Consider the following 13,023-nt stretch of genomic DNA (forward strand, 5'->3'; position numbering starts at 1 on the left):
TAACTATACTTGGACAAGGATGAGAAATTCTGCCCTGGGATCCCTGTCTGTCCAGAGAGTGGCATGGACATTGCTGATGCTCATGGATATGAGGGTTCTGGGTGGCCAGAGGGCCCTTTATCTACCCAGAGCCTGACTGACATCCCTGCTCACTTTTGTATCAGCTCAGCCCAGAGTGCATGACCTTGTTCTATAAATACCAGCCTTGTTTAAATAAGAGCTGCCTTGGACTCGTGGTCACCACAAATCCCCCAGATGCAGCAGGCAGGCAGTACCCCCCTGGCTGTGAGCTTTGATCTGCCCTCCCTTATGAGAGGGAGCTCAGGCATGGGGGTAGGGCCCAGAGCTGCCATCACTCACCCTTTCTTTCCACAAATGTGTGAGGTCCTGAAGAGGGCTTTGGAGGAAACAAAGATGAATACAACTCAGCTCAGCTCTCAAGGAGCTTACAGTGTGGTACAATAGAAGAGAGATGCACAGATATTTATAATTCAAGAAAGAAAGAGAAATCATGGGGGAGGAGGGAGAGGAGGGGCAGTTAGGAACTGAGGGGAGAGTGAGTTCTCTCCCAAGTGGGGCTCCTGGAAGCCCTTGTGGAGGATGAATTTGAGCTAAGACTGATGATGGGGCAGGATATGAATACAGAATAGGTGAGCTATTTCAAAAATCTTATTTTGGATCCCATCAAACTAAATTCCAAATCCCTACAGTTTAATAAAAGCAACTCCCCAAATAGTAGGAAATAAAGTCAACTGTTTATGTGATCTTGAAATGGGGAGATTCATTTTAAACATAAAAGAAATAAAATAGGAATTTCCATCGTGACTCAGCGGAAATGAATCTGACTAGGAACCATGAGGTTGTGGGTTCGAACCCTGGCCTTGCTTAGTGGGTTAAGGATCTGGCATTGCCATGAGCTGTGGTGTAGGTTGCAGACGTGGCTCAGATCTGGCGTTGCTGTGGCTCTGGTATAGGCTGGCAGCTAGACCCCTGGTCGACTAGACCCCTAGCCTGGGAACCTCCATTTGTCACAGGTGCGGCCCTAAAAAAACAAAAGACAAAAAAGAATAAATAAATAAATAAAATAAAAAAAGAAATAAAATAGAAGAGACAGCTTTTTAAAATGTAGTTTATTTTACTTATTTTATTTTATTTTAGTCTTTTTAGGGCTATACCCGTGGCATATGGAGGTTCTCAGGCTAGGGGCTGAATCAGAGCTGTAGCCACTGGCCAATGCCACAGCCACAACAATGCCAGATTTGAGCCATGTCTGTGAACTACACCACAGGTCACCACAACACCAGAAACTTAACCCACTGAGCAAGGTCAGGGGTCGAACCTGTGTCCTCATGGGTATTAGTCAGATTGGTTTCCACTGAGCCACGACTGGAATTCCAGAAGTATAGTTGATTTACAGTGTTGTGGTAGAGTCTGGTGTACAGCAATGTGTTCAGTTACATAGTACATACATACATACATACATATATATGTTCTTTTGTATTCTTTTTCATTATAAGTTAGTACAAGATTTTGAATATAGTTCTTCTCTGTGCTTTACAGTGGGACCTTGTTGTTGGTCTATTTTATATAAAGTAGTTTGTATCTGCTAAGCAAACTCCTAATTTATCCCTCCCCACCCCTTTCCCCTTTGGTAACCATAAATTTGTTTTCTATGTCTGTGAGTCTGTTTCTGTTTTATAAATAAGTCCATTTGTATCATATTTTAGATTCCACATATAAGTGATATCATATGATATTTGTCTTTGTCTTCGTCCTACTTCACTTAGTATGATAATCTCCAGGTCCATTCACAATGTTGCCAATGGTATTTCATTTTTCATGGCTGAGTAGTATTGCACTGTCTACATGTACCACATCTTTATCCATTCATCTGTCAATGGACATTTAGATTGCTTCTATGTCTTGGCTATTGTAAATAGTGCTTCCGTGAACATTGGGATGCATGTTTCTTTTTAATATAGAATTTTCTCTGAATGTATACCAAAGGGTGGGAGTGCTGAATCATTTGGCAACTCTATTAAGGAACTTCCATACTGTTTTACATAGTGGCTGCACCAATTTACATTCTCACCAACAGTGTAGGAGAGTTCCCTTTTCTCCCATCCTATCCAGCATTTATTGTTCGTGGACATTTTTTTTTTAAATGGCCACACCCGCAGCATATGGAAGCTGCAGCAATGCTGGATCCTTTAACCCACTGCACTGGGCTGGGGAGTGAACCCATGCATCCAGGCGGAGACCTGAGATGCTGCAGTTGGATTCTTAACCCATTGTGCCGTGGCAGGAACTCCTGTTTGTGGACTTTTTAATGATGGCTATTCTGATCTGTGTGAGATGATACCTCTTTGTAGTTCTGATTTGAATTTCTTAGCAGTGATGTACATCTTTTCACATGCCTGTTGACTGTCTGTATGTCTTTTTTGGAGAAATGTCTATTTAGGTTTTCTGCCCATTTTTTTCTTTCTGCCTACTTTTTATTGGGTTGTTTGTTTTTGTTATTGAGTAGTATAAGCTTTTTGTATATTTTGGAAATTAAGCCCTTTTTGGTTTCATCATTTGCGAATATTTTCTCCCATTCTGTATGTTGTGAAAAAGACTGCTATAACAGCTAGGAGTGAATCTTACATTTTTAAATGATTGAAAAAAAATCAAAAGAAGAAGAATATCTCATGATATGCGAAAATTATGTAACATTTAACTGTCAGTGTCCCTAAATAACAGCTAAGCCATTTCTTTATGTGTAGACTATGGCGGCTCCAGTACTACAGCAGTAGAGCTGAATCATTTCAATGGTGAGCTGAGTCATTTCATTTCAATGGGAGGGAAGGAAAAAAAAAGTCCTCTTGACCTTCACTGGATCCCTGGCTGGATCTGAAAACTAAACTGGCAAAGGCAAATGAATAAGAGAAAAGCATATAAATTCTATTCAATTCTTACATGTACATAGGAGTCTTTGCAAATGGATGAAGACCCAAAGTGACCAGACCAGGAAGCCTGTTGAACTTTTAGACACAGAAACAAGAAATTTGTGAAGAACTGATGAGACAAGAGGTTTGGGCTATGGTAGTAAATGATGAAGAAATGAGCTGGAAGATAAAGGTTAGTTTAATAAGGTTTGTTTGTACAGGAAACAAATTGTCCTTAATCCCTGCCTTTGATCTTCAGAATGTCTTCTTTCCTTTTGGGACCAGGAAGGCACCTTTCACATGGGAGTTTTATGACCTGTTTCAGGGAAGAGGACAAGTTGGGGGAGATGTGACTGATCTTCCTGCTTCTGCTGTTTTTTAAATTTCTTTGGCTTAAAATATTGAATATGCCAAGATGCCCTCTCTTGGGGTAGCATATTCTGAACCCCATCACAAACAGAGACTGCATGGCCCACAAACCCCAAAACATCTACTATCTGGTTCTTTACAACAAAAATTTGCTGATTCCCCAGCCTAGAGTAATCGTAGATATGATATCTTCAAAGAATTTGAGTTCTACAAATCCAGTTCCAGTTCTATTTCTCTTGAAAGTTTGAGCCTCCCTTCTCTTTTCACATAAATCATCTTTTCCAAAGAAATGATGAAAGTATATATGGACATGGTTTGGACTAAAGATTATGAAATAAGAACATCTATCTTTAAGGAAAGTTAATATAAATAATTTTTTAAAAATTCACTTGTTGGAGTTCTTGTTGTGGCTCAGCAGTAATGGTAATTAACTAGTGTCCAGGATTACATGGGTTTGATCCCTGGCCCCACTCAGTGGGTTAAGGATTTGGTGTTGCCAGTGAGCCTTGGTGTAGATTACAGATTCGGCTTGGATTTGGCATGGCTGTGGCTGTGGTGTAGGCCTGCAGCTGCAGCTGCAATTCGACCCCTAGTCTGGGAACTTCCACATGCCACATGTGTGGCCCTAAAAACAAACAAAAAACTTGTTAACTTTATAATTCAAAATAAGACCAGAGACTTTTTCTTTGGCTGCCCCGTGGCATATAGATTTTGTAGGCCAGGGATCAGCCCTGAGCTGCAGTTGTGACCTAAGCTGAAGCCGTGGCAACACTGGATCCTTAACCCACTGCTTGAGGCCAGAGATGGAACCTGCATGCCAGGACTTCCAAAACACTGCTGATCCCTTTGTGCCACAGTGGGAACTTGGAGACTTTTTTCATGCCTTTTAGATGTCCTATCTAAAACTGAAACACTAATAGGAAGGAAAATAAAGTTTCTCATCTATTTACCTTCTAATTTTATATTTGATTTAGAAGTATCGAAGTAAATGCGGAATACAGATTCTACAGTGAGTGACAATTTTGTGAAATTTGAAGGTGCTGATAAAATATACATTTTTAGTCACTTAGCCCTTATTAAGGGAAAAATTCATTTTAGCAACAAAATTAATTTATTCATTATTTATGCACATGCACCAATTCTTCTAGTTGTTGATATGCTCCAAGATATACCTAGGGTGATTTTTTATACCATAAAGGAAGGGAAACTGTCTTTATCTTTTTCACTACTGTCTAACTAGTACTTACACTCCTAGCACATTGCCTGGCACATACTATTAATGGAATTTCTTTTTTTTCTTTGTCTTTTCTAGGGCCGCACCCTCGCATATGGAGGTTCCCAGTCTAGGGGTCTAATCGGAGCTGTAGCTGCTGGCCACAACCACAGCAGCTCGGGATCCGAGCCTCGTCTGCAACCTACACCACAGCTCACGGCAATGCTAGATCCTTAACCCACTGAGCAAGGCCAGGGATTGAACCTACAACCTCATGGTTCCTAGTCGGGTTTGTTAACCACTGTGCCATGACGGGAACTCCTGGAAAAATATTTTTAATGAATGAAAGTACTTTGTTCATTGTTCTAAAAGTACCAAAGTTTTAAATTCAAGTTGATTTTAACATATGTATAAAAGCACACATTAAATTATTTTGGATTCAGTGAGGACTAGGTATACTGTTTTTTAATACATCAGTGATTATATTAATAATAACTTCTATTTTCACAGAAGCTTACTAACATTATACCACTCAACTGCCATAAAAAATCTCACTAACATTATTACAATTGATGATATATTCTTTTGCTATTTTGAACAAGTTATAACATTGATTTTCCAAAGAAAATATTTTTTTCCTAATTGAAAAAGTAATACTTACTCATAAGAAATTCAGGGACGGAGTTCCCTTCATGGCGCAGTGGTTAATGAATCTGGGAGCCATGAGGTTGCAGGTTCAATCCCTGGCCTTGCTCAGTGGGTTAAGGATCCGGTGTTGCTGTGAGCTGTGGTGTTGGTTGCAGACGCGGCTCGGATCCCACATTGCTGTGGCTGTGGAGTAGGCCGGCAGCTACAGCTCCCATTAGACCCTAGCCTGAGAACCTCCATATGCCACAGGAGCGGCCCTAGAAAAGGCAAAAAGACAAAAAAAAAAAAAGAAAGAAATTCAGGGACCATGGAAATATGTAAAAGAGAAGTCATATGTAAGTCAATTATAATTTCACCCCTAGAGATACTCATTATTGACAGCCTGGGCTATCTTTCTTCTGACATTTTTTTATGCATATGCCAATGTGTATAATTATTATTTTACTAAAATATGACCCTGCTATAATACTGTTTTGGAACTGTTTTTTTTTTTTTTTCCCCTCTCAGCACCTAAAGATCCACTTTATTATTTTTAGTGACTACATAATTTCCATTATGTGAATCTACCATTATTTATCTACAGACATTTCCCTGTTGAAAAACATTTTAATTATAATTATTATTTTAAAAAATGTCTTAAGTATATCGCTTCTTGGCCTTTTGGCTAAGGTCATGTGTAAAATGCCTGAAGTGCTATACCATCTTAATGACAAATACATAAAAAAAAAAATCCTGGAGTTCCCGTTGTGGCGCAGTGGTTAACGAATCCGACTAAGAACCATGAGGTTGCGGGTTCGGTCCCTGCCCTTGCTCAGTGGGTTAACGATCCGGCGTTGCCGTGAGCTGTGGTGTAGGTTGCAGACGCGGCTCGGATCCCGCATTGCTGTGGCTCTGGCGTAGGCTGGTGGCTACGGCTCCGATTCGACCCCTAGCCTGGGAACCTCCATATGCCGCGGGAGCGGCCCAAGAAATAGCAACAACAACAACAAAAAGACAAAAAAAAAAAAAAAAAAAAAAAAATCCTGAGAGTGCTATCATTATCTCACACACACACACACACACACACACACACACACACACACACACACACACACACGCACATGCGACAAAACAGAGAGTATAACGAGAGGAAGTTTTTATTTAAGGACCGATAGACCTTGGCACATCCTGGGAATTTCTGGCCGGAGCCTTGCAGACACCTTGGTGTAGCTGATGCAATGACAGTGCAATTATATGCCAGTGATGCAAGAAGGTAAAATTACAAGCAAACGCCTTTATTTTGAGGAACCCATGGTATAACAACTTTAGAGACTGTTCATATTAGGGCTGCCTGGTTTTCAGATCTACAGAGGTACCTGGAGGTTTTGTTGGGATCTCATGGACCCTCAGGGAAACAGTCTCCTAGCTGCTGCTTCTCTTTCACTGTCTCTACTCTGAACGACTCAGTGGCAGCAGCCCTGAGTTTTTTAACCCCTCAAACCTAAAGAAAGAGTTGTATTGCAAAGAGTTGAATGGATGGATATTTGATAAACAGATGGGCTTCTCGACAGGACCAGTGTTAGGATTTATGTGACCTGAGATAAGCCTTGCGGCTCCACCAGTTTGAGTAGAAACAAAGCTGGAGGGCTTTGGGAATGCCACCCCTAATTATCTCCCTGTGCTCCACTAGGAAAGACCAGACAAATGTGGCTTGGCAATGACTCCAGTGCAAAGCAGGACATTAAATCCCCAGTTGGGCCACTCCTAGCCAGACTCCTTCCAATTTACCCCTTTCCAGATGAGTATGAAAAGCAGGAAGTATGCTGGTGCTTGGGGACCTTATGAATGCATTTAGCTTTGTTGAGTTTGGATTCTTTTATAGGAAATGTTCTAATATGTGTGAGGGTTACATCATTTAGAGCTGCACATTAGTGGGATAAAAGTTGCAGATGTAACTTTAGAATCATTTTTTTAAAATAAATCAATGTGTCACTAGTTATGAATAAAATGTAAGTCTGTGTCACCAGATTACCCACAGTGGGAGCAGACCACAATGACAAGGCGGAAAAGAAAGTAGTAATAAGAACACTAGTGGCTAAAATTGGGTTGTGATGATCGTTGTACAACTATAAATATAATAAAATTCATTGAGTTAAAAAAAATACTAGTGGCTAACACTTATACAAGCCCTCTATTCTAAGCACTTGATAGGAATGAGTTCATTACAATATTCAAAAAAATTGGTCTGATTTAGAAGATGATTGGAAATGAATTCATTATTGATTTGAAAATGATAAATATTTTTTTCCTATTGTATATTTTTCCTATTTTCTATTCCTTTATATGTGAGCAATATTTCTGAGTAACTGAATAATACATGGATTGAGGTTCTTCTTTATAGAAGTATTTCAGCTGCTAAATGACAAAGGACTGATAGAATTAGAGTATTGCCTTTCTGCAACGTCTAAAGAACTAATGGATCTAGACATTGAGCATCGCAGCTCACTAACCTAACAGAGAACCAAACAATATTTTCTCCTGATGGAAGAAGGAGGAACACACCATCACCCATGAAAAAGTCCTGCTAGAAAATCTGAATTTCATCAACTTCTTGTTCCAACTACCAATTTCAGAAAATATAAAGGCCCAAGGAACAAGTTACAATACGCTGTGGGAATACAAACAGCAAAGACCTGGACTGAGGGAAGTGCTACTGGACAAATTACTTGACTTTGTCAGTAAATAATTTACAAGGACAAATTTTAAAATGAGGGAGGGGGAAATCTAAACATAAAATGAGACTTAAAGAGCACAACCAACTGCAATTGGTGTGGACCTTATTTAGATCTTACATTTTTAATTATAAAAGAAAGTATATTTATAAAAAATTGATAAAATGAATAACGACTAATATTTGATGATAAGGAAATAGTGGTAATTAACTTAGGTGTAATAATCATATTATAGTTATTCATTTATTTTTTTATTTTAGTTATTTAAACAAATCTTTTACTGATGAAAGAATATGCTTTTTGGGATTTGCTTCAAAATAATATGCAATGAAGCGTGGGGTAGAGATGAAACAGGACTGGCCCTGAGTTGATAATTACTGAAGTGGGTAATGGGCACATGGAGGTTTGTTAATGTTCTACTATTGAATATGTTTGAAAAAAACATCATGAAATTTTGTAATGAAATAACTACTTTGTGAGTTGCTCAAGGTACATACTATTTATGATCAAAGAACACATGAGTAATTGGGCCCAAAATACTTTAGATACTAAGGTGAAGTGAAACTTATTCTTTGGGTCATAATTTTAATATATACTCTTTCTTTACAAAGTGCAATGGTATGAAAAAAATAAATTTGAGTAGCTCCTGTTAAAATAAAATGTGAGAACCTTGAGCTAGAAATAGAAAGACAAAAACCAGATGGTACTGTGTTAAGAAATATCAACAGAAATAATGTATAATAGTTTGGCGGCTTTTATTTGAGTAGATTCATTTTCAATTTAAACACAAGATTTTAAGTCCAAATTAGGGAACTCTCCTTAAATCTTCACCACAGTATCCCCAACAGGTATTGAGTACCTTCACTGTGCTAGGTGCTAAGGATCTAGACACATTTCTGCCTCTAACGGGAGGGAGAAGGAAATTGGACAATACCAGCCCTGATGCAAATTGATTGGAGATATGATAGTCATAGCACGGTGCTGGGGTTAATTCTCTCTGGGGTGGTGAGAGCTGGAGAGATAGCTTTTGATTAGATTGGGTTGGGGGAAGGGCTCTGTCCTAGAGGGAAAGAACTAGAGGCTGAGGAAAAGGAGGAGCCATGTGTGCTGCAAGCCCTTATTTGCATGCCATCCTTGCTTCAGACCCCAGCTCCTTTCCTGGGGAATACCATTTTCACGTTCTAACCTACATGCTAATAATTTAGAAATTCTTACATCTACCTTGACCTCTATTCTGAGTTTCAGAACAATATGTCCAAATGCCTGCTCTTTTTTTTAAGTTAATTTATTTATATTTTATTTTTTTATTAAAAAATTTTAAATTATAGTTGATTTACAGTGTTCTGTCAATTTCTGCTGTACAGCAAAGTGACCCAGTTATATATATAACATCTACTAACCCCAAATTCCAAGTCCATCCCACTCCCTCCCCATACCACTTGGCAGCCACAAGTCTGTTCTCTGTGTCCATGAGTTTGTTTCTATTCTGTAGATAGGTTCATTTATGTCATATTTTAGATTCCACATATGTAATATAATATGGTATATCTTTCTCTTTCTAACTTACTTCACCTAGTATGAGAGTCTCTAGTTCCATCCGTGTTGCTGCAGATGGCATTATTTTGTTCCTTTTTATGGCTGAGTAGTATTCCACTGTGTATATGTACCACATCTTCTTAATCTACTCATCTGTCAATGGACATTTAGGTTGTTTCCATGCCTTGGCTATTGTGAATAGTGCCATAATGAACATAGGGATACATGTATCTTTTTGAATGAAAGTTTTGTCTGGATATATGCCCAGGGTGGGATAGCTGGATCATATTTACTTCTATATTTAGTTTTCTGAGGAACCTCTATACTGTTTTCCATAGTGATTATACCAATTTACATTCCCATCAACAGTGTAGGAGGGCTCCCTTTTCTCCATACCCTCTTCAGCATTTGTTATTTGCAGACTTATTAATGATAGCCATTCTGACCTATGTGGTACCTATGTGACCTATGGTACCTCATTGTAGTCTTGATTTGCCTTTCTCTAATAATTAGTACTGTTGCTTTCACCTCAAATTTAGCATGAGCAAAAACTGACCTTATTACTCTTCCCACCAAAGCTACTCTATCTCTCCTACTCCCAGTGCCTATGCAGGCATCCAGGAAATGCAGGTGCCTTTGTGTCCTGTACCTCCACATCTGACAGTCCACCTAAAGGTCACCTGAAGCCACCACCTTCTCCTCTTCCCATTGCTCTTGCCTTGGCTCAACCTTGCACTCTCCAGCCAAAGCAGTGGCTTCTAACTGCTTCTCCCATCCAGTTTCTTCTCTTTCCTGTCTATTTTTCTATTCCGTAGTTGGAGCATCAGTGTTCCAGGTTTCCTTCATCAGAAATCCCCAAAGCAGGGGAATTCCCGTCGTGGCTCAGTGGTTAACGAATCCGACTAAAAACCATGAGGTTTCGGGTTCGATCCCTGCCCTTGCTCAGTGGGTTAAGGATCTGGCATTGCCGTGAGTTGTGGTGTAGGTCGCAGACGCGGCTTGGATCCTTCGTTGCTGTGGCTCTGGCGTAGGCCAGTGGCTACAGCTCCGATTCGACCCCTAGCCTGGGAATCTCCATATGCTGCGGAAGCAGCCCAAGGGGGGAAAAAAAATCCCCAAAGTGCTTGTTGCAAATGCAGAGTGCCAGGCCTTTCTCTGGACATTTTGAGTTTGTGAGTCTGGTTGGGGCCTAGAAATCTGTGTTTTTATAACATGGGCCCTGAATTAGCATTATCACTGGGAAAGGTTGTGCTGTTTGAACACATATCCTTGCTACACATCCTTGTAAGTCCTCCATATAGTAGTATTTTAAAAAACTTATTTAAGGAGTTTCCACTGTGGTGCAATGGGGTCAGCAGTGTCTCTGGAGCTCTGGGACGCAGGTTAAACCCCCAGGATCAACTACCAGGTTTGATCCCTGGCCTGTCACTGTGGGTCAAGGATCTAGCGTTGCTGTATCTGCGAGAGGCTTGGATCTGGCCCAGGCACCCCATTGGCCATGAGGCAGCCAAAAAAGAAAAAAAAACTTACTTAAAGGTGATTTCCAGTAATAAATAGAGTTTACATTGCAAACCAGGATGTGCAAACATTTACATGTGCAGTAAAGAAACTAAATGTCCACAAAACTAATTTTTCTTCTCTATTATCTTTTACTTTAAACTAATGACAGTCAAGGGCTCACTAAATGGATTTTAGGACTCACAGCTTGAAAAACACTGTCCTGTAGATTAAAATCCAAGTTCCTTAGCTTGTTTTGTCACCACCTAGCTCTTATTCATGTTTTGCAAATACTTCCATGTTGACTTGCTTCATGGCCGTGGCTTCCTCTGGACACAATGTGCCTCCTGCTTAGAACTTCCCTTGACTTCTTGGACACTTGGTGAACTTTTTCTTGCTTCAAGTCTTTGCTCAGATATCATGTCCCCTGTGTAATCTCCCCTTAGTGCTGGAGCCATTGAAGAACTTTGACCTAGATGCTCCCTTTGCAATTTGCCACATACCCTAATTAATGCCTAGCATCTACCCCACAAGCCCACAATTATTCACTTATAAGGCTTGTCACTCTAACTACACCACACTCCTTGAGTGTAGGGAACCCTTCCTTAGCAATTTCTGTATTTGAGGGCTTAGAAAGATGACTGTCACAGAACATAAACTTGGTAAACAGCCCAGAAGCATGCACGAAGGGACAAGCAGGGTGTGAGTGACACTTGTTTATGCTCAGGGCAGGATGTGAAAAGAGAAAGTAGCTTATGGCTGCACTGAGACAATGGCCTAAATGTAATGCTGGAAACTTCGATTTTATCTTCCAGCTAAACAAAGGTTATTTTTACTATTTTTTCTAAGTGTGATTATTGACCAGAGAAAGGTTATGCCTAGAGCTTTGTCTTAGAAAGACAGTATTCCATAAAAAGGAAAGAAATAATGGCATTGACAGCAATATGGATGGACCTAGAAATTATCATGCTATGTGAAGTTAGCAAGACTCCAATGTCATTTGCTATCACTTATCTGTGGAACCTAAAAAAAGGATACAACGAACTTCTTTGCAGAATAAATACTAACTCACAGCCTTTGAATAACTTATGGTTTCCAAAGGAGGCAGGTTTGAGGGTAGGGTGGATGGGCTGGGGTTTTGGGATGGGAATGCTATAAAATTGGGCTGTGATGATCATTGTACATCTATAAAGGTAATAAAATTCATTGCATTAAAAAAAGACAGCTTTGATAGTGTGGAAGATGCTAAGGAGGGATCAGGAACTTAACTTGAGGCTACAGTGATAATGCTAATGAGGAGTTGGGTCTGGGACCTACATTACGTTGTTGTTAGGATTCCAGAGATGAGAAAGAGTGAGGAATCAGCAATGACTTGGAACCTCAGCCAAGGCTTCAGGGTCATCATCAGTGGTGATGAGTCATGTTGATAGTACGTACCTTTGGTATAGTGTGATCAGAATAATACCTTCCCCCTGCAGTCTTTTCTCCATTCATCCATCACTTTAGTCTAATCATGAGAAAAACATCAGATAAATCCCAGCTGAGAGACATTCTACATAATACCTGGCCAGTACTCTTTAAAACTGTCAAGGTCATTGAAAACAAGAAATGTCTAAGAAATGATTAGAGCCAGGAGGAGCCCAAGGAGACATGATTGAGGGTAATGTGATACCCTGGATGGGATCCTAGGACAGAAAAAAGATGTTAGAAATATGAATAGACTATTGACTTTAGTCACCATTGGTTTATTGACTTGTAACAGATGTACCCCACTGATGTAATAGAACTGACTTGGTGATGCTATGATTAACATCATGATATTGTATGACTGATACATGTTATATGGATGGTAGATGGTGACGTGGAGGAAATACAGGGAAGGACTTGTTGGAGTAGGAGGTTGTTCTGAGACCATTGTTATTTCCTTGATCTTCAAAATCTGAAACTCTTTTTTTTTTTTTTTTTTTTTGCTTTTTAGGGCTGCACCTGCGGCATATGGAGGTTCCCAGGCTAGGGATCCGATTGGAGCTGTAACTGCCCACCTACACCACAGCCACAGCAATGCAGGATCTGAGCTGCCTCTGTGACCTACACCACAGCTCACGGCAACACTGGATCTTTA

The 13,023-nt window shown here is 39.9% G+C and overlaps 1 long non-coding RNA gene across 2 annotated transcripts in view; it reads left to right on the forward strand.

The window, feature by feature from the left end:
* The window catches only part of LOC110260013 (uncharacterized), an 84,495-nt gene that overhangs the window by 31,545 nt on the left and 39,927 nt on the right, over positions 1-13,023 (forward strand). For both annotated transcript variants that reach the window (XR_014841948.1, XR_014841947.1), the window contains exon 2: positions 2,969-3,120. This is a non-coding gene — a long non-coding RNA (uncharacterized LOC110260013). The remainder of the gene's footprint in view (positions 1-2,968; positions 3,121-13,023) is intronic.

The sequence above is a fragment of the Sus scrofa genome, chromosome 3 (genome assembly GCF_054392235.1).
Source record: "Sus scrofa isolate SSC_HxYL_T2T_F1_AM1 chromosome 3, Sscrofa_HxYL_maternal_Yorkshire_Landrace_v2.0, whole genome shotgun sequence".
NCBI lineage: Eukaryota > Metazoa > Chordata > Mammalia > Artiodactyla > Suidae > Sus > Sus scrofa.